This window comes from Nuphar pumila, chromosome 4, assembly GCF_984573655.1.
Source record: "Nuphar pumila chromosome 4, dmNupPumi1.hap1.1, whole genome shotgun sequence".
Taxonomy (NCBI): domain Eukaryota; kingdom Viridiplantae; phylum Streptophyta; class Magnoliopsida; order Nymphaeales; family Nymphaeaceae; genus Nuphar; species Nuphar pumila.
The window spans coordinates 118,112,935-118,136,349 of record NC_143252.1 but is presented as its reverse complement, the minus strand read 5'-3'; the positions used below and the strand labels follow the sequence as shown (position 1 = coordinate 118,136,349).

General features: G+C 34.2%; 1 pseudogene; it reads left to right on the top strand.

Annotated features, from left to right (window-relative positions):
• Positions 1-21,189: 21,189 nt before the first annotated feature.
• On the top strand, positions 21,190-22,286 carry LOC149840787 (BAG family molecular chaperone regulator 2 pseudogene; annotated as a pseudogene).
• The last annotated feature ends 1,129 nt before the right edge of the window (positions 22,287-23,415 follow it).

Sequence of the window (23,415 nt, the reverse complement as noted above, 5' to 3'; positions counted from 1 at the left end):
GTGAGAGAGAGAGCATCTTTGAGTATTTTATATGCATTATCAGTAAAAATAATTTTTAAAAATTATGCAGATTCAGGTTTGGGATTCCATTTTCATGACCTGGCAAAGCTCGAACCTGATCTCAAACCCAACAACTTATTATATGGGTGGGTTTGGGTATACTCTAATGGGTCGGGTACCTGACTGGTGTGTGAACACCCCAAAATTTTCAAAATTCTGTAAAAATGCCATTTTTTCCCCTGACCCCGTCTTCTGAGAAAATCAAAGCAATTTCAAAACCAAATTTCAGTTATTTCTTCAGATTCTCTGGATTAAAATCCATGTTGATATATCCGACTCAATTTCGGATCCGGACCCAGTGTCAAAACCCAAATCTGAGCCTCGTTATCCAAATTTTCAAATTAAAATTTTAAAATACCCAAAATAATTTCTGAAAAGCTTAGACAGTCCATCTGGTATCCTGTTGGATCCATAGCTCTGTATTTCTCGATTCGAGGTTTTTAAATCTCGAATATTTCCTTAAAACTTGGATATAAACTCACTTTCTCAAGAATTTTTCAAAAAAACAGCCTTGAATTCTTAGAAAACCCTCCTTTGTAAATACTTCTCAAAAATACCAAAAATTTAGTTTTAAATCTTTGTTTTCTCATAAATTTTAGAACTTTAATCCAAAAAACCAAAAAAATGGAAAAAACAACAAAAAAAATCAAAAGAAAAACTATGTAACGAGTGGTTTTAAAACCTTTTAAAGTGGGTTTTACTAAAAAAAATCTTTTTACAACCACTTTTTTGAAAATTTGTTTTTAAGAATCCTCTTTTTGGAAAAATTAGAAATATGCAACGGCCTCATTCCCGCGCATTCCTCCTCTGGAAGCCTCCATCGCAGGATTGCTCTCCACCTTCGATCTCCAATGATCCCTTCTACTCTCCACCTTCCATCCTCAACTACTTTCCCTTTCTCGAGCATTCCATCCTCCCTTTAAGAAGAGACCCTCCAAGCCCCTTCAGACCATCCATTCTCTGTCTTTGGCATCCATCAATTCCCTATATCGAGCATTCAGGACTTCATATCGAGCATCCACTTTCATCCGAGCTCTCTCCTTCAAGAAGCTCTGCAAAACAAGCGTCAGCAAGAAGAGAGGAACTCCTCTTTCAGTTTCCAGGTAAGAGTTCTTCTCCCTTTTCATTTTTGAATTCCCCTTTCTTTTGTTTTACTCCATTAACGCACCTTCGATGATGTTGAGTTGCCTATGACAATCTCAACCCACCTTGTGCAACAGCAATTGAAATGTTCCATATTCCAACACATTTCCCCCTCTTAATTCATTATATTTAGTTTTGATTTCAGTTGTAATAGGCATTTAATTTCCCTCTGCCGTGTTTCTTCTCTTTCTGTGTTAATTTTGATAAATTTACTTTTAGCATTATGTTTTAATTCGCCATTTACGCACCAAATATCCCCCGTAAGGGCATCCGATTTCATTGAAACTCACCATTCCTCGTTCCATTCTATGTATCCATTTTTGGATCAGACTCATCGGCATATGTTGTGCCTTGGTTTGTGCATACGCTCCTTTCAATGTTTATTTCAGTCAATTTGAATCAACAACACCTGTGATCTTCCCGATTATGTAGGTTCCCCTCTTCTTTTCTTTGTATTTTCATCTTTCCTTGACCGACTACCATGTTTTAGTTGATTTTATTTCCTTTACGTTTTTCCATTTTGCCATTTTCCCACTTCGGAATCGACTGTATACACTAGCGTGTATACCCGATTCGTTGGGATTTCATAACAGGGCATCAACCATCACCCCATTGCGTCATATATCCCCCTACATGACGAATGTCCATCACCACCTAGTCATTCCTTGTCTGGTGCATCAAGAATTCACGCATTTCTGTTTAGCATCACCTTGTATATGTCCATGGCATCAACGCCACTCTCTCATATGCATGTCTGTGGATGATTTGCATACCCATGTTTTGATTCCTTGTATACATTCTTTTATATTTCTACATAAGGAGAATTGTGATCTAAACCCAAAAGCCTTTAGATAGTCATAGGTAATCAGTTTTAAACATGCTTGAGATGAACAAAGGCAAGTTTATTACCAGATCTAAATGAGCATTTCATTGAGCGCTCACTCGGAACCACTGTAACAGTTGGTCCAAGAAATACCTGGTAATATATCTGTTGCTTTGCAACAGATTGAAGCACATATCCAACAAATTATTCTAACTATGTTCATCCCTTGCCTTGAAGTTTTCTACTAAACTCAGTATTTTAACAAATCTTAATGTCAAAGTTTAATATTGAAGATTTGATTAAGTCACTCTTTATTGTTTCTGTTGAAGAATATCAGGGGTGATGCTAATTTGAGTGCAGGTCAAGACTTTTGCCAATGGATCCCACGTCTATTTAGACAATGAATCTGTTATGAATGTATCCCAGAACATTGTGATAATATGACTATTGTTGTGAAAAGTTTGGATTCAGATAAACTAAAGCTCTTGCCCCTCCAATATGTGATGAATATATATATATATATATATATAGATAGATAGATAATGTGGATCGGATTCATCGGTTTAACCTGTTACGCTTTTTTTCTCTTTCCTGTTTGCTAGCTTTACTTAAGTTTTTGCTTTATTTCTGCATTTATGAATTGGTTTTATCAAACCTGTGAGTATTACATATCATATAATGAAGATTGTCATTTTGTATTTATGTTTCAAACGACCATCTTAACATTTCTATGGGATCCTTCTTATTTGTGATAATTTTCCATTAATTTTCTTCTGCGTTTCTGCATTTTTTTTTAATCATCATTATGTGATATGTGCATCCTGCGCCATGGCTTGTCCAGCACCTTTTCGCTCATATTACTTCCATCTCAAACATATTCTGGTCATACCCATCAGTCATCACCCTTCACTCATCTAAAACTGCACTTTCACAATACCCTATTCCTACAACTTGTTACAGTGTTTCACCACAGCATGCTATCCACTCCACTATGTATATTTCTTGCCATACCACCTCATTTACCTCAGTCAAAGGTACAGTGGTTCTGGAAATGTAATTAGAGTTCCTGTAAATGGTAGGAAACTGAATAAGTATTGTCAATAAGATTGTTGTAAATAACCATATGGCCTGAGCTTGTTCTGTTACTAAGTTCCACAAGAGATTCATCAACACATCCTTTCATTGGCCTTTATCTGTTGCGACATCTTCACCAGTACCTGCATAGGCAATCCACGCCATCTTGCACTCATCATCACCATTTTTTTTATCTTTCACTGTCATACATCATACTTATATTTGCTGCTTGCACATCTTTCACGATGCACCTACACTTCATTAGTACTATTTTTCAATACACTGTTACTATATTCATCACCTGCCATTCACGCCCCTTGCACTTACATATCTTCCAGCTATTTTACCACCTCGAACTTCTGCAGCAAAGCCATTATGTCAGCAGGTCAATGTCCTTTCAGCAACTTCAAGTACCAACACAACTTGGTAACCCAAAACCATAAATAGTCACAGAACATTTCTGCTGGACTATCTCAAAACACAGTTATCCCTGTCTGCTAGCACAAAAGGGTGATTCGTCAAAGTCAAGGATGACGTTATATTCTACAGATCTCCACCACATTGCAGCCCTTGCTGCCTCAACCACTGACTCCTGCGTATATGAAAATGAAATGGTAGCTGGAACTGCTGTCAAGCATAGCAATCTCCAACACTCCCATCATTATACCTGTAGCAGTACCATTACAGGTACAATGCACTAGTACCCTTCCACATCTCCAATACACCCTGCCCCTTAGGTCGCCACCATCATCTGTATCATAAGCTTTCACTAGATTGCCCACACATAGTATCTATCATTCACTACCACTTGCATTCTCACTGTTATTTCTCTGTTGCACAATAGCCTACCTTCCATCTACAAGGCACTTACAAACACATACCATAATTTACACAGCACCCACCTGTCTTCTATTGTATTTTCCTTCAACAACACTACCAATCATCCCCAACCTTATACACCGTTGCATATTCAATGCATTTCACAACAGCCCTCACTTGCATCTCCATCCACATTCCACCCATCCCAAGTAGTACTCTGAGTTGCCGTTGTGACTAACAGTCACCTTTTAAGTAAATTTTTGTACAAAATGCACAATCTACCATCCATTGTATATATCTTTCATTAACCTAAAAACCTTGTATATGCCTTCTTACATGTGGATTTTCGTTTGCCTATGGTATTGCTTATATATATATACATATGTACAAGTATATATGCACATTTTCTCATAAATATAGAATATGCCATATGCCTCTTTTAGCATGATGTAGCATCTTAAGCTAGAATTAATTTCTTCCATTTCCTTTTATCTTGGCTTGGTGCTAATTCTTCTTTCTTGCAGAAATCTCCAAAAATATTGATGTCCTTCTTAGATTAGGATTTCAAATTCAGTTTAAGTTGTAATAGCTAGGTATTAATGAGAATGTTTACATTTCCAGCTTTTAGATAGAATGAATGAGCATTGTAAATGCCATAAATTGCTTGTTTTCATGCTTTTTGCCTTTATTTTCCAAAATCTCACAATAGTGAAACACGAATGACACATGCATCATTTTATAAAAGGTAATTAATCCTAAGTTGACGATTTACATCAATGACCATAGTTAGGATGTAAACAAAACTTAGGATTTTTATCAATGGATCCTCATTGGATCCTCTTCAAAAATCATCATATTTTCAAATATTCTCTTCTTTTATTAGACTTTAATTTAAAATTAGCTCAAAATATATATCAATGGCCATAGTCAGAATATATTGAGAGTTAATTTCATTTTAAACTTTATAAAAGCACCAAAATATATTTTATTCTACACCTGAATTTAAATGTGATTATTATATAATACATTCAATGACCATAGTCAGGGATGTATTATATCTTCAATCTTATTTCAATTAACTTAAAGAATAAAATAGGATTTTCAAATCCAATTTCAAATTCTTTAAATTCATTCATCATTTAAGATAGATTCGTATCATATTTTTAAAATTGTTTTTCAAAAAAAAAAAACCCAAGCAATCTTGAATATCTTTCTTCAAGTTTCTATTTCAAATTCAAATTTCTATCTCATTTTCAAAATTCAAAATTCGATTTCAAAAGTCCAAATTGACTTTGAAATTTCAAATTCATGTTGTATTTAACTTCAATTTCCAAGTCAAAATTCAAACTTCAAAGTTCAATTTAACTTTGAAGTTTCTGATTCACCTTCTGATTCAAAATCAAGTTTACTTTCTTGTCTTCAAAATCAAAATCAAAGTTTGAGATTGATTCTGAATCTCAAAATTTGACTCTTCCTAAATTTTAAATTCAATCTAAGTTTTCAAAACCCAAACCCATCTTCAAAAGTCCCATTTGGACTTTCAAAATCCAAATCCAAAGTTAGAACCCAATCCCAACTTGGATCCAGATTTCCAAATACAATCTCCACTTTTGGACCTCAGATCTTGGATCCAATTCCATTTAGGATCCAAAATCCAACTCCATCTTGGATCTCAAACTTCAGATTCAAAATCCATTTTAGGATCCAGAATCCAATTCCATCTTGGATCTCAGACTTCAGATCCAAATTCCATTTAGGATCCAGAATTCAATTCCACCTTGGATCTCAGACTTCAGATCCAAATTTCATTCCAAATTTTGGATCTCATTTCATCTTGGATCTCAGATTTCAGATTCAAATTCCATTTTAGGATTCAGACTGTGGATTCAAATTCTATCTTGATTTCCAGATTTCAAATCCGATTCCTTTTTCATATCCCATCTAGATCTCTTAAATCCAATTCTATTTTTCAAACTCAATTTGAATTTCTCAAATCTCATTCTGATTTCAAGCTTCAAATATAGAATTCAAAATATTCACTTCCTCTCCTAAATCCAAGTTCAAAATTCTAAAATCCAAGGTCCATTTTTGACTTTGAAACTTCCTTTCCTTCACCTTATTATCTCAACATTCTTCTCAAAAGTTGAGATTTATTCTCAAACTCTGGTTATTTCAAAGACTTAGAACTTCAAAATATCTTTCCTGATCTATCTCGAGTTCTAAGTTAGATTCAACCATTCAGAAATCATTTCTTCACTCTATTATCAGATTCATCTCAGAGACACTTGGAGATTTTCAAATCATTTTTCAAAAGAGCATACATCCTTGCATTGCACAAGCATGATTCTTTTTGCATTTAAACTTAGAATAAATTCTTAGATGATGTTTTAGCAAAGCAAAAAGGCATAAATTTGATCCTTGGTTCGATTACCCCTGGTAAAGGCACTAGGAATGGTCGAACCTCGTACCGACGAGCGAATCCCGTCTCTCAATTTTCCTGCAAATATTTCAAAACGGAGGCAAGTTATTTTCTTAAATATTTTCAAAATTAAGGTCAAGTGAGACCCCGCAAAAGAGTTCCTCTCTCTTCTTTCTTTTCTCATTCTCTCTTCTTTTCTATCTTCTTATTCTCCTTCAAAAAGAGAACAGAGGTTAGAAAGGCAAAGAGAAAGGAAAATAGAAACGAGAGAAAAATTTTTGCGATGATCACAACTGGTTGACAACCCTTGATGTTCCATTATAAGCTAAGTGGTGCTTACTCGGCTGATCGCGGCCTTGTTTCGGTGTTCATAGTGTAAAACTCTATGAGTACCTTACAGTCGTCATCCCAAAGGCATAAACTCTGAGACTAGGATCCTCACTCTCAGTTGGGTTCGTGTTGGTCATCGGATTGCACAAAGGGGTGATGCCCACAGAAGTCGAGCCTTAACCACCTACCTGACAACCAAAGCCCAACCCCACTATGCCAACCCCCTCAGGACATTGGGGATAGTTTTTTATTAGCTTGTAAAACAACAAACCAACTATTTTGCATTTTCATGTAGATGTTATAATTTAATGAAATATAGTCCAACATAATTAAACAAGTTGATATCATTTCATTGAAAAGTTATTGCTAAATCCGAAAAAAGATAAAATGCAAGAAAGCTTTTGAAACATTTCTAGGTTATGGTTCTATCTCTTGTTCTACCATCTTCTAAGTCAAGCTTGTAAGCCCTAAATGATAGGCCCACATGAAGGATTATTGGTAATAAAAAAATGCAAAAAGACCTTTTGAAACATGTCTAGGTCATTTTAGGTTCTTGTTCTATCGTCTTCTTAAGTCAAACTTACAAACTCTAAACCCTGAGGGGGTTTGACTTAGTGGGGTGGGGCCTAGGCTGTTAGAAAGGCAATCAAGGTTTGATTTATGCAAGTGTCACTTCTTTGTGCAAGCCAACATCCAGCATAGGCTCTGAGGGTTAGGATCCTAGTCTCTAAGGTTTATGCCTCTAGGCCAACAACCATACGTATAGCAGGTTCAGCCAGCACAACCAATTCTTCGAGCCCAGACACAATTTCTTTGGGTGATAAACAAAAAAAAAACTTATAAACCCTAAACAGTAGGCACACCTGACTAGTCAATGGTTTATTTGGATTGCATGCTACTATTTTCAACAGCAAATCAGATCATATTGCCATCAGTTGTATTCCATCCCCACTGCACATATTACTTGAGAATTGTGTTTCTCACTTGGGGGCCATGAGAATGGGGACCATGCAAATCTCCATCATTTGAAGTGTGTTGTGGGAATTGAACATAACTTACATATTGTTTTGTATACAATATGACTTGATCTACTATGACTATTTCGAGGGCTAGGAGAGATAGATTCTGCACTACCTTCTCTAGGGGTTCTTGTTGACTCATATACCAATGTCTGGTTGATGCATCCTCAATCTTGAGGATGAAGAACTATGCTATGATTAACTACAAAAACTGAAATTTAATTAACTAAAACTGAAAAATAGCAGGAAATAATAAGGAAAAGGGAAAAATAGGAAAAGAGTATGAAGAAATAACATCCAATCTCACCTACAGAAAAATAACAAGAATGGCTATGAGGTAGATCCTATCCTAATCCTACTACGGATATGAGGTAGATCATATCCTACACTAAGATCCAAAAATGAAATTTAAACTGCCAAAACGGATCCAGATCCAAGTGGATCTTGTAGCTTGATGGTTTTTTCACTCCTGCTAATGCATCACTGGTGAATGGCTGGTAGTCATGATAGTGATGAAAAGCCTACCTATGTGTTCCTTAGGTGTAAATGGATATTCACACCTAAGCCAACCAAGCTTGGACCAAGTTCAAAAGATAATTCTCTATTCATGAAACAAACCATTCCCACATGTTTATCTGAGTATTATGTGGGATGCTTATAAAAAAAGGTATTATGGAGGATTTAAATGCTTTACACTCTCTTGGATGCATCTTTTATATAGTGTTAATTGTATGTTTTGTATCAAAATGATTTTGTTTTTAACATTTTTAGTTTATGAAAACAATTTTATTTGTTTGTCTATGCTCCACTTGATTGTAGAAAACATGTCTCATTTGCAGCTCTTTTAGAAGGACCAGACTTTTTGGGGAAGAAACTTACCATGGTAGAGGATATATCTAGTTGCCTATCTACCATTCCTTGGTATGCTACACTTAAATCCTACTGTAGATTTTTGCAACAGTATTTTTTTCCCTTTACGTATCAACAATTTCGTCTAATCCTACTTAGATAAAAATGCATTAAGACAGACTGTCACTTTATGCATAAAAGGCTGGCTCTAGATCCTTAATGACTCAAATTTTTCCCTCTTCTTAGCACATATATATTGAAGTTAACTAATTCTTGAGGATCTTTGAACCAAAATGAGCCTTTGGCCATCACCATATTGTCTTTCTTGAGGGAGTCCATTGAATATATAGAGCTAAATCAAGAGGTTACACGTGGATAATCAAGATAATTATTACATAGAAAGGCATGATTATCCAATCAAAATAATCAAGATTATGTTCCTGAATATGAGGAGATATCTGTAAGGATGGAAACAAGCCAAGGTGTTCATGGATCGGCTCATGTTCGAGGTGACACGTGGATAACCAAGATAATTAATTATTACTTAGAAAGACATGATTATCCAATCAAAATAATCAAAGATTATATTCTTGAATGAGGAGATATCCATAAGAAATACTTAGGCTGGGAAACAAGCAGAGTTGTTCATGACTCAGAACATGTAGGGCTCGTAATCTCATTTGAACTCATAAAATAGGCTTGGTGAGTTGAATATGAACAATAGGTGCTCAACTTGACTCGTATAAGCTCATTAGGTAGTAAAAAATATATTTTAGATGTATTTTACATGTATTTTTTTTGTAATCCTATTTCTTTCAGCTCTAAAACAATATACTTTTTCTATAAACAAGGCATCTCAAACTCGCTCATTTAATTGAGACTGTTTATAAGCTTGAACTCGGCTTGGCTCGCTACAAGAATGAAAACACTTCACGCTCGTCTCATTTAGCTCATTACCAACCCTAAAAATATTGTTAAGGATCTCATGCTTAGAGATAGGCTGGAATAACTCAAATAAATATAACGTGTGTATTCATATAGAAGGATCTCACACTTAGAGATAGGCTAGAATAGCTTAAATAGATAGAGCATGTGTATGATTAAGTCTTCATTCTAATGATATATCCCATTCCATTTAGTAACCCCATTCATATCGGAGTTTAAGAACCATCGAGTTCCAACATTGGTATCAGAGCAAGGTTATCTGAGTGCGTGGAGACTCGGCGTGCATGTAAACTCGATCACCACCAAAAATCAAAGCCATTGAAACCAATGCATGGGTGGATTCAACCACCATTTAAAAAACATAAAAAAGGAAGGGAGAAGAGGAGGTGAACAAAAATCTCCTTAACTATGAAAACCACTTCACTGGAAAACTCAAAAATCGTCGATCATGTTTGTGGTGCCACCTGAGTGAAGCGACTGCAGGTAGCCATCCTTGTTAGGCAATGTGCTTGGTGCAGAGGGAAGCTACTACAGTGAAAGGAGGACTCATCGGAGGGCCATCCTTGCCGAACGCCATGCTCGATGTCGAAGGAAAGAGGCTGCTGAGGAGAAAGGCAGTGGCATAGGGAAGGATGTGCCTAACAATGTTACTAGATAGAGGTTGTCGTAAACAAAAAAAAGGAAAGCATTAAGGGAACCCCTCACTAAAAAACCACATAAATTTATCATTGTCGATGTTGTCTAAGTAAGACAGTGAGATAGAGGTTACTCTCTTGATCAACAGGGCCTTGCACCGAAAAAAAACCCATAGAGGTGACTTTGACCAAAAAATGCAACTACGGATCTGTCTCATTAATCATCTCTTTTTTATGTTCCAACAATCAATAGGTCCCAAAAGCTTGAGCCCCTACACCGATCGACCGACCCACTAGATGCTCGTACCAGAAGGACGATGGTTGCAAGAGAAAGTTGCGAAGAAGAAGAGAGAAAAAATTGTTAGGGTTGAGAAAGGTTGGGTCCCCTCTCCCTTTTATATTTACACTTTCTATTTTATCCTTTTAAGTTATTTATGTTACTGTCTCTATATTTTTCTGATAATTTTGTTTTGAGCCCTCTGTTTTTCATAACATAGGCTCTATTTCTGGAAAATTCTAGAAGCAGACCTATTTTCTCGAAAATACCCTAGATAGGGTTATAATTTTTGTTTCTTTTTTAATAGCACCTAAACTTTATGAAATTGTAAATAAGCACCTAAATTTTTTTGTTTAACTCTGCAAATTTTGAAAATTTTGTTTGAGGGTGCTGGTTTGTTTTTTCTTCCAGACTGGTCCACTGACTTTTCTTATATTGTATAAAAGTGTTTTTCATTTGATGAATATCTCTTAGTGTTTTATTTTTTACAAAGCCAAGTTTGGATCTATGAATTATTTCATGAGTTTGACATTCGGTTAAGGTAATCAACATGAGTTAGAATTTTGATATTCAGTTTTATTTAATGACATAAAAACTCATGGTTTGGTTTCTTGATCTAGTTGTAATTCAAATTGGATATCTATCGTGCTATGGGAGAGTTTAGACTTTTTAGCATTTATCTATTTATGATCTTGAAATATTTTTTTGTGTTTACATATAGTTTTTATATGTTTTATAATTTGTTCATATTTGGATCCTATTAATATATAGATCCAGTATGACATAGCATTGATCCAGTTTTTATAATGGATAAAGTTATATTGGATATGATGCTTGGATCAATAAAGTTGACATGAGAGTAGGTTGGATCAAGTTAGAACATGTCAAATTCTAATAAACTTGATTGGATCTGGTTGAATCTGAATGGATATATATATATATATATATATATATATATATATATATATATATATATATATATATATATATATATATATATATATATATATATATATATATATATATATATTCAGTTAAATTAGGTAACACCATTGGAATCATAAACCAAACTAAATTGGTTTGAATATGATTAAACCTATTTGACCTACTTGATACATGTAAGTTGGATCCATATTGACATGAGATCTAATAATGTTCTATATGAATATATGCTTGTTTGGTCTTATTATATATGGATTTATTGTGGTTGCGAATTAGTATATTGGCATCCAAGTTTATTTAACTTGGTTGTGTAGGAGTATGAATTTTTTTATGCATGTATAATTTTGGGTAGTTCCTTATTGAGTCCTCTTACTATATGAATCCAGAGATGGATCCGAAAAAGTATAATGCTAGATATGTTATATGAATCATATTTGACCCAAATTTTATAGTGAATCTAGATAATTTGGAACCTAAAGATATGGGTTTGGACCATATTCAAATTGGATAACCTATGGTGATTCAACATATGAAGAACTTGATATATAATCAATTTGAACCTATAAAATTGCATAGATCTAAATAAGTAATAGACACCTGATATAAAAATTGCATAGCTTTGTGCTTGAAATTGAGCATATTCTGAATATCTTGATTTGATGTTCTTAATAATGAGATCTATGAATATCTGGTTGGGTGTGCTTTATGGATGGTCTATATTTTAAATCCAGTTAATTTACATGTGATCCAAGATTATGTAAATGGTGGATTCTGAATATACTTGAAGTCACATGTATAACGGATTTGGACTATAGTCAAATTTTATGACTCGTTATTTTACTTAAACTTGCATGTTTGTAGTTTTATTGCTTATTATCATATTTGATAAGATTAAAGCTTTGAAAAATGATTGAGCTTATCATGTTTGGCATTTCCAAATGGTAATGAGAAAACTCTCATTGATTATGGATTTAATACATATCCAAATTGAATATAGATATGAGGACTTAAAGTTTTATTCTTAATGCATATTGCTTATAATTTGTGATGTCTTAATATACACATATTGCTTAATTACAATGCGTTAAAAATATTGGAGCTGAATTATTATTTGCACATGTATGTGGATATTTATTTGTATATAATAAATAATCATCATAAATCATGGTCTTGTGGTTTGCTTGTATGAATGCATGAAGGGATATTTTCATGATTTGAAAGCTTTATGCATAGTATACAACATAGTTGTATTCATAATTTTTATAATCGTGTTTATGATTGTTTATATGTGGATATATCAACCCAAAATAATTTGATGGTAGTTAACCTGACGAGAGTTAAAACATATTGCATGTGATGATGATGTACATGGACAGTGAAAATATTGACTATGGTGAAATCTTGACAAGTGAGATTATTTTAATGTTTGGCAAATTATAATTTGAATTCATATTACTCTACTAGTGTGCATGAGAACTAGGGGTGGCAATTGGGTCGGGTTGGCGGGTTGGCGTGTCAGCATACCTCAACCCGAACCCGACCCGTTTATTAAAAGGGTCAGCTGTGGCAAACACGAACCCGACCCGTTTAATAAACGGGTAACCCGACACGACCCGCCAACCCATTTAATAAATGGGTTGGGTCGGGTAAACAGGTTTTCAGGTTCGCGGGTCGGGTTGGCGGGTTGACGGGTCGGGCAAACGGGTTGGCGGGTTGGCATACCCCCAACCCGAACCCGACCTGTTTAATAAACGGGTTACACGGGTCGACCCGTTTATTAAACAGGTTGGCTTAAGCCCAACCTGAACCCGCCTAAGAGGCGGGTTGGCGGGTCGTGTCAGAAAGTGCCACCCCTAATGAGAACTTTGTATAAGGATATTAGCGTACGATGATATCCTATAGTATGGTCATGGAAGAACAATATGAAACCCTATGGTTAAAAGCCAAAAATGTTGTATGTGGTATAGCAACAATGTATGTTGTCTGGATTAGCTACTTCATAAGAGACTCAAAGTTGAAAGTAGCTGATGGGCAATAAGGTTGCAATTTTGCACATGGTATTGCACATCAAGAGTGATGATTGCAATTTTGACATAGTCATGTGAAATAAGTGTATGAAAGGATCATGATGAAAATGTCAGCCTTGTTTGTGAATAACTTCATGATATGAATATATCATGAAGGAAAAATCCAACTAATATATGGGGAACCTCATGATGTCATTGCTAAATTCATATTATATGTGAAAAAGAATTATGATTCATATGATGATGAAAACATCAACATGATTATGTAGGAGATAACACATAACATGTGAGAAAACATCATACTTGGATATTGACATTACCGTTGAAATTATGCAAATTTATTTGATGCATGTTTTGACATAAAGTGTTATATGCTATACATGATGCACTAGTTATAATAGAATATGATTGTTCACCCCATATGGCCAAGTGAGAGATGTTGGATCTTGATATAGGATTTAGTGTGGTCAAAGGATCTCACAAAATGTAAATCAAGAGCCATTGTATGGTGGGCTTATTAAGAATTATAATGAGGCTTATTAAGTGAGATTAATATAAATATTAATCTTGGTTTAATAGCTGCACGTATAATGGTTATGGAGGAGGTTGTAGGGTTTAATGGATAATTATTTTTAAGTTAACAGTGAAGTCAATTCAATCCTTCATGGTTGTCAATATAAGATCATGATTATGGCAGAAAAAATATAGAGATCTACCTGTGAGCTCTTTTGAAAGATTGTGAAAGATCTCACCCTTAGAGATAAGCTAGAATAGCTCAAATAGAAAGAGCGTGTGTCTTCACATAGCACATAGATGGAGGTTTAGTGGCATGCCCCCATTCTATTCAATGATCACATCCATAACAGAGTTAAAGAACCATCGAGTTCCAACACGTCCCATGTCATGAAATTCTTTATTGTGGTTTAAGCAGTTTTCATGAGCTTCAACCTTGAAGAAACTGCAGAGTGGGAAAGCTTGAGCATCATGGTTTGCTCGGAGTATATGCAATAAAAATCATAACAATGTGATTAAAGAGGTGAAAACTCAAAAGTAAGAGAAGCAAAGGAAACTTTACATGATTTGTACTTTTCAATAAAGATAATGAATGACCATATAGCATTAGGACTACGTTTCTCCTAAAATTTCTCTAAAATTACCAATTCAAATATGAAATACAAGCTTGTTTCCTTAAAAAAAAAAAATTTAATTCATTCTCGTCAGGAATGAGTGGCTCCTAGTGATAATTTCAAAAGGGAACATTATGGTAACCCTACGTTATCATGATGTCTTACCTAATCTCCGTACCATGATTCAAGTATCACGAACCCTGTTTTATTGCAATTGGGCTGTCTGTTTGACTAGCACAACTTGAAGAGATGCAATAATTAATTTTTGGGATAATGACCTTGATGGCACTAATTTTTGGCACAATACCATAAACAGCTGCAAACTAAAAAAATATGACAAACGTGGCCAATGTACCTAGAAAATATGACGGACATGGCAAATTTAGTTTTTTCATTCATAATTTTGCCCTTTGTCGCCTAAAAAATCAGTTGACAACTTACATGGCACATAGTTTTTAGGCAATAACTTAGAGAAGTGGGCACCAAAAATTTCAGGCTACAAAAGGGCAAAATTATTAAGAAAAAAACTAAATGGTTAAATTTGTCATATTTTCTATTTAGCAACCGATCTCAATATCATGGCCAAAAGCTGGTGCCATCTACACCTTTGTCTGTTAATCTTTTAAGAAACCCTTGGTTTAAGATATCCCAAAAAATAGTGATCTTCTATCACCACTAGCTTACATTTTTTAAATCCAGAAGGAGATCCACCGGTCATGACCCTTTCCAAATTATTATGGGGCATAGATTTATGAAAATTTTCCATGGGACAAGGTTTAAAATAGATGGTACCAATATTTTCATAAAAAAAAAAAAATTGAAGCTATTGTCATTCCTCACTCCCATGAACAAGGTTTATGGCATTGCTGACATACCCATGGTAAAAGTTGCAAACCATGGTAAATTTTATATGCATTTTATCTAAGAATGTGCTCAAAGGGATCATAGAGTCCTACATTTCCTCATGAAATGAATTGGATGATATAAATTTGGATCAAGGGTTGAACTTGAGAATAATACATAGAACCGATGCATCATGGTATTACTTGGTTTTATGGCCGTCAATAGGTTAGGTTTTGAGTTAGCAACGGTGGCTCTGCTTGTCTGATAGTTAGTGCACGTCACCTTGTGTTGCGACATAGCAAGTTCGAATCCCAATGGTATAGTTGTATAACTGGTAGGGGCTCTGCTTAACCCCTGCTTTCTCTGTCTAAAAAAAGGTTTGGTTTTGAGTTCCGTTCTCATGAAACTTTTGTATAATTTAGATTTTGTAAGAAAAATACAAAGCCTGAATAGACATTTCCTTCAAGTCTTTTAAATATTTGACTTTGAAAATTATAATACAGTAATGACCGATTAAATATGTGTATTTAACTATTTTAATTAATAGGTATCTTTATGAAAAATATATATCTTGTACCAATCATTCAGAAACTCATACAATTTTTTTTAAAGGTCATTTCAGTGTTTCCGAGAAGCTTGTATGAATATTCTTTGAAGCATAGTTTAAAAACTGGCCGAGTGACTCGGTTGGCTCGAACCGGATCGCCCAGTTGCTGGGTCAAAAAACTGGTTGAACTCGGTTTTTACAAAACTTGGCCCAGTCATGGGCAAGTCATGCATATATATATATATATATATATATATATATATATATATATATATATATATATATATATATATATATATATATATATATATATATATATATATATATATCACAGGTTTGATCTAGTGTATAATCTATCTCATGTAATTGGAGTCTCTGGATATCTTGATGCTCACCTAACCAACTGTGCGACCCCACTAAGGCCAGTTGGCAGTTGGGTTCCACTCATCCCTTATGTCATCCTCCCCCATCTTCATACCCCTTTAAAATCTTATTGATGCGAGTTGTTTTGATGTAGTGCATGAGAATCAACCATTGGATTGTATTTCTTTAACAAAAGAATATGATTTTTTAAATCATAAAATTTTGTGTTTTGTCAACCACTGATTTTTGAATAGCCAAAAATTCCTGCACACAAGTCGGAGTCCGATGATTTAAATGTTGATCTTCACTAATCGATGTAGATCACATCTATGGATGATTAAAATGTTGATCTTCGCTAATCGATGTAGATCACATCTATGGAGTCCGATTTGATCAAAGCACCTTGCATCAATGAAATCCCAAAGAGGGGTATGAAGATAGGTATGACTGTGGAGATGAGTGGAACCAAATTGGCTGGTTGGGGTTTGTATTTATTAAAAAAGCTAATGTATAGATTCGACCAAGGGTGTAGGGACCCAACCTTCTCCTAAATCCGTATCCAAACCCGAAATTCGTAAGACTTGGATTACCATCAAGTAGACCAAGACCAGACTGGTTAGCAGAATAATTTTTTTAATTTGATAAACTCAAGAGCAGAGCTAGTGTAACATATGAACTGACATTTTTTTTAGTGCTACACAATTGTCTCACTTTTCCACAGTTTTATGGTCAAGTGGGCGCATCCAAATGGCCCACAAGCTTGCCCAATCATAGTAACAGTATCGCCTATTTATAGCCGATTTATCACGATAAATAGGCAATTAGTGTTGAACCTGTATATTTCCTAAAATATCACCCAAGTATTGTGATATATCACGATACATTTTTAGCTAATACCACGATATTTTGCTTTTTTTCATTTTTTTTTTTAGATTTCAATGTTCAAATGATGCCGATTAAGTAAGAGACCTATTTTTGAGGGATTCAGTTGGGAAGGTCCACCAAACCTCAAATTGCTAATTGAAATTTTCTACCTCATTTATATAGATTTTTTTTTCTTCGAATTTTCCTTTGTTATCTTGTTTTTTTTTTTTTAAGTTTTACCTTTCAATTAGGCTGGTTGTGCTTGACTACTTGGAGAAGCTCGCTCGTGTCTTAAAGATCTTAATCTCTCTAGCAGCTGCCAAGCAATTTGACAATCCAGATCCGTGGAAGGATTTAGAGCAATGCATAAAATTTTCTTTTTAATTTTTCTTCAGTAGGTTTTTTCTTTAAAAAGTAATTTTTCATTAGGTTTGATCATTGATGTCGCAACTACTAAAAGTGATCTTCATCTATATATCTTGTTTGTATGTAGATTATCTTAATTTTTATGTTATTTTTTAAGTTATCATAAAATTGATTTATAGTTATATTTTAATAGTAGTAGGTTTCCGATAAATTAACGATATATAAATAGCAGATACACGATATGGGGTTGTCAATATATTAAATTGTGACCATGTGTCCAATTTAACCTTGTGCTCGTGAAAGAAACTCATTAGGGGGAGTCCTTGTGGGTCGAAAGGGGATCCTATAAAACGCTGGGTGAAATTACCACAGCATTGACAACCACAAAACCCACAAAACATCAAACCATGAATCATGTTATTTTCATCTAAAAATGTGATCTTTTGAGTTGTGAAATTTGAGTACATTGTAAACTATTGATTTTTGAAGCCATTAAAAAAATCTGCTCACATGTAATAATCACATGTTTCAAAACTCGTTTTCTAAGAAACAAACTTTGTAGATCACATCCAAAAAGATTTAATTTAATTAAAATAAAAATATGAAAACTAGATGATTTATATTTAAAAAAATTTACCACCAATAACACCAAATATTTTTACATACATGTAGAAGGTTCAACAATCAATGATGATTGGATGGCTCTTATTCAGCAACTATTGAACGTTTCATCAATATTCAGACTCCACATACCCAATTTCTGTCATTTATTATAAGTAAAGAACATGTGTTAAATTATGCATTTGTGATATTTATATGTGTTCTTCCATAACACAAGAACTCAACGTCTACAAAAGTACTTTGTGTTGTAAAATTTTAGATGTAGTGTCTCACTGATTTTTTAGTGGATCCTTTCATATGCTGCGTTTACAACCACAAACACCACCCTTCTGTGGGTCACTTGTGAAACATTTTCATTATCTAAAACATATTTTCAGCAAACAAATGATGGAGAGCAAATATCTAAGATCCAATTAATGAAACATTCAATAGTTGAAGAGTTGAAGGAGAGCATTCCATTAAGATTTTGGGTTTTTCTTTGGTTAGACTCTCTTCTTTGTATATATATATATATATATATGGTGTTGATGAAGGTACTGAAATATATCAAACTATTGAGGTACTGAAAATGATAGATTTTAGATTTTTTTTATTGAATAAATCCTATGGATATCATCTACAAGTTTTGTTTAGTGGGAAACGTGTTTTGAATCATATGAATGTGACACAGGCACTAAAATTTCATGACTCAAAAAATTATATTTTGGATCAAAATTACACAATCCGATGTTTGATCCTTAACAAATAAACCATCCTAAAACATATGGTCTGATTGAGTTGATAAAGCTTGAAACTATGATTTTCAGTTTAATAGTTCCATATAATCTGGTGCCTTCAATAGCACAAAATTTAACCCATTTATCATGTCTAATATCATAAGAGCATACTTTTGAGACTATAAAAAACAATGGCTCGCAATTCATAAAAACAAGAGTAGTCTAGAATGGTATAAAAGTTCATATTTCAATCAACTTTAACAAAAACAGTAAATAGAACATGTTAAGCATGATCCAAAAGTTAGATTTTGCATTTGGAGCATAGATCTATGTAAATAAAGTGTATATCACCATAGACCCATATAAGAAAAATATATGTTGGTTGTGTACCATAATACCCTAGGGTGGTACACACTCTTGTTTGCATAGATCTAGTCAACAAATGGTGCATCTAACAGTATAGATGTGTTTAGCGGCCTTGTTTGTCCGATGGTTTGATGTTTTTAAAACATCCACTATTACTCCATTCTTTATAACGAGAAAATGGGGCCTAATATGTTCAGTTCTCATATATATATATATATATATAGGAAAATGAAAACCTCCTCAATGAACATTTTATTGGATATTTGGTATTTTTTTCAAAATTCTGACCATAATGTGATCTATATGCTTGTTTTTATAGGAATCTTGGTGCATTTGATTCAGATGTATGGATAGGTTTTTATAAGTTTTAAAATCAATTTTCATAAATTTTTTGGTCTCCAAATACCATTTTCGGTCCAAAATTCATGATCCAAGTATCGATTTATAGTAAATCAATCATGTTGAACACATGTTAGGTCAAAATTTTGAAAAAAAATACCAAAAAATTCCATTCGGGAGGTTTGGGAAGATTTTCATTGGGAAGGTTTATATATATATATATATATATATATATATATATATATATATATATATATATATATATATATATATATATATATATATATATATATATATATGGGTAAGTGATGTTTTTTGTGCTTACTGCATGTTTTCCCAGCTTGGATAGGGGTTTTCAGGTTGTTTTTCAAAAATCTGACCCCAAGGATGTGTTCTACATGATTGATTTGCTAGAAAATCACACTTGGATCATGTTTTTTTTTAGAAAAAAGATGATTTTTTAAGCAATAAATATTTTTTAAAACTGTAGACCTCTGATTTTTTTAATCTTATAAAAACTTAACTTGGTGTTACAATCAGACGATCCAAAAGTCGATTCCCACAAAATCAAGCATGCAGATCACATCTAAATGGTCAGTTTTTTAGAGAAAATAGAAACAATCATTCTAAAGCTAGATAGGCATGCGGTAGGCACAAAAAATGTTAGGCACCTACCCATTATATATATATATATATATATATATAGAGAGAGAGAGAGAGAGAGAGAGAGAGATTGGTAGCAGCTCACACGTTAGGTGCAAAATGAACGTGCTAAATGGGGTTTTCAGCCTTTTGTTATTTTATTTGTAAATTTTAACTGGATAGATGTGATCTATATAGTTGATTTTATAGGGATCAGCTCTTGAAGCGTTCTATTCCAACACATGGGTGGGTTTTTATAAGGTTCAAAAAATCAATGGTCTAAAATCTTTGTAAAATTTTTAGGCTCCAAATATCATTTTTTCATGGAAACTCATAAATCGACCATGCTCGACCCATTTATGGGGTCAGAAACGCCAAAACACACTAGAATAGTATAGAAACCCATTTAGCACATATGATTTTGCACCAAAGTGTGAGCAGCTCTCTCTCTCTCTCTCTCTCTCTCTCTCTCTCTCTCTCTCTCTCTATATATATATATATATATATATATATATATATATATATATAAACAAATGGAAATTGGGCATCTACCAAACAACCTAACCAGAACCAAAAAGCACATAAAAAGACAAGTGGTAGTCCCTGCTTCCTACCAATATTCTTAGAGCATGCTGTCCTTATCTTTTCCCAGCCACGAGTGTCGCTCAATTACTAATCCCCAGATAAAGGTCTGATTAAATAACCTAACCGACCATGTAACTCACCACCCTTTGCCCCATAATCAAGCCAGCATGTCTAAGGCCATGTGCCTTTGTACCCAAAAGATCGGCATAACAAACTGCACCTATCATGATTCCTATACTTGTCATCATCCTATTGGCACCATACTGAAGAACCAACATTTTAATATTGCACTTAGCTTTAATCCACGGGTTGCTTAAATATTTTATTGGCCTTGTTTGGTCTCTAATGAATGTCTCAGACCCTTCACCAACTCATATAAATTAGCCTTCCTCCTCCCTCCAATACCAAGAAGAGTTTGAAAGGGTGCAAATCTTTGTTGGGAGAAAACATGATCAAACTGAGATCAAGGAGGTTTTGGAGGAACAGTTCTAAGCTTGCTGAAGCTGTCAGTGATGATGGCACTGCTGACATTGGATGGGAGCTAAGGCCAGGAGGGATGTTGGTTCAGAAGAGGGAGATTGGTGGAGGTCAAGGTGGAAAGTTTATCAGAGTGCGCGTTTCTTCGGTGTCCGATCTCCATGAAATTTCCATTGGAGCAAATTCCACATTTTGTAAGCTTCAGTTTTTCCATTCTGTTTGAGAAAATTTTGGGGTACGTTGCTTTGCTGGACATGTACGACTCGAATTTGATTTGGAGTCATATGAGTCAAAATTGCCAGGTGCTCTTTACCTCGATTTCTCACTGCTCCATTTTTTGATGTTTGTATAGGCCTGAGAAAATGGAGCCAATGAGAATCATTATCTCATTTGTGTGAGAAAATGATTCTCATGGGGCATAAACAAGTGTTGGTGACTTTGGACCTGTGCTGCACCTTTGTATGCTACTTTTAGTGCAAAATTACACAAAAGTAAAGAGCGTGTCCCGTGTCCTTTTAGCTGTGTCCATGTCACATTGCTTTGTATTTAGCTACATGAACTTTTGATTGGGGCAAATGCCACATTTGGTGAGTTCAGCTTTTGTATTTTGCTAGACAAACATTTGACAAATTTTGGACTTATGTCATAAGGATACACCAATTTAGTCCGAAGTCAATGTCCCCTCATATACTATACTCTTAATGAAAAATTACATAAAAGGGTGTGTCTCGTGTCCTTTTAGCTGTGTTAATGTGATATCAATTTTGGACACACTGAGGCTTGTGTGAAGTGGGGAATTTCTCCTTATTCTTAGGGAATTTTTTGTGCTTGACTTTTGTAGGTGAGATGAAGATGATATTAGCTATGATTACTGGCTTGCAACCACAGGAGCAAAGGCTACTGTTTAAAGGGAAGGAGAGGGAAGATAATGATTTCCTGCACATAGTTGGGATTAAGGACATGGATAAGGTTTTGCTACTGGAAGACCCTGCAAAGAAGGAAAGGAAACTCCAGCATCTGAGAGGAGCACAAACCACTGAGAAATGTTGCCCAGTAATTGCAGTTTGATACTATGAGTTTTATTTGACAAACATGACAATGTTTTAAGCAATTAAAAAAACTCACTGGTTATATCAGTTTTCCTTTGTTGTGTCTGTGTGAATTGACTAAACTTAAAAAAGGGAGAGTGATGCCTATTTTCATTGTATCCTCTTGATTAATAGTGTACTATTCTAATGAAAAAAAATCAAAAAAATCATCTTGGACTTTCTTTCAGCTTTTCAATAATGAAGTTGAAGAAAACTAAGGGCAATAAGGGACTTGACATGCCTAACATCCCCACTACTACTTTTGGGGGAAAATATTGGGTACACTCTAGTTAAATCTTATAGATGCAAGCTTTATTTGATGAATCTAACTCCATGGATGTATTCAGCATATATAGTCCATTTATTAGGGAATGCACTTTAGACTGAGTATTTTTTATATAAAAACATTATTTTGTCAATCATAAAATTTTGATGCATTGTGGACCATTGATTTTTGAAACCCTTAAAAGTTCTGCTTATACAACACGATGAGACAATCTAATGCATGTTTTTGGCTAAGCAAACCATATATATATCATAAAGCATATGACCCCGGTCTCCAATTTCTGAGGTGGTTGTTCTGCTCCCCATGACCCAAAAAAAAACCTTTATATAAGATCATATCCATAGGGCTTGGTCCATAAAATGTCATGAAAATGTAAAAGAATTTGTTGTTTCTACTTACAGTATAATGTACACTCAAGGGTAGCCAATAGTTTCCCAACCTTTGGTCATTGATCATAATAGAACCACAACTTCCTTGTCCAAGCTAATGAATAAATGGACAAACAATTCATTGCCATGAGACAATCTACTTGGGATGATTAATGTGTTGAATGTGTAACAAGAAATAGAAGTAAAGATTATTTAATAATTTTTTGTTCTAAATAGTGACAAAATTATATAGAAAACTTTGATATAAGGACCCATCTTTTTACTTTGCAATTGAAAAGAACACCCATCTTCTCAAAACAATACATTATTAGCCTCATATTTTTGAAAAATAGAAAAAGAGGTGCATTTTCAAAGAGTGTGTTAGTAACCTCTCTCTCTCTCTCTCTCTCTTGGCAAACTAAGACTGGGAAAATCCCTATATACTCATTCATCAA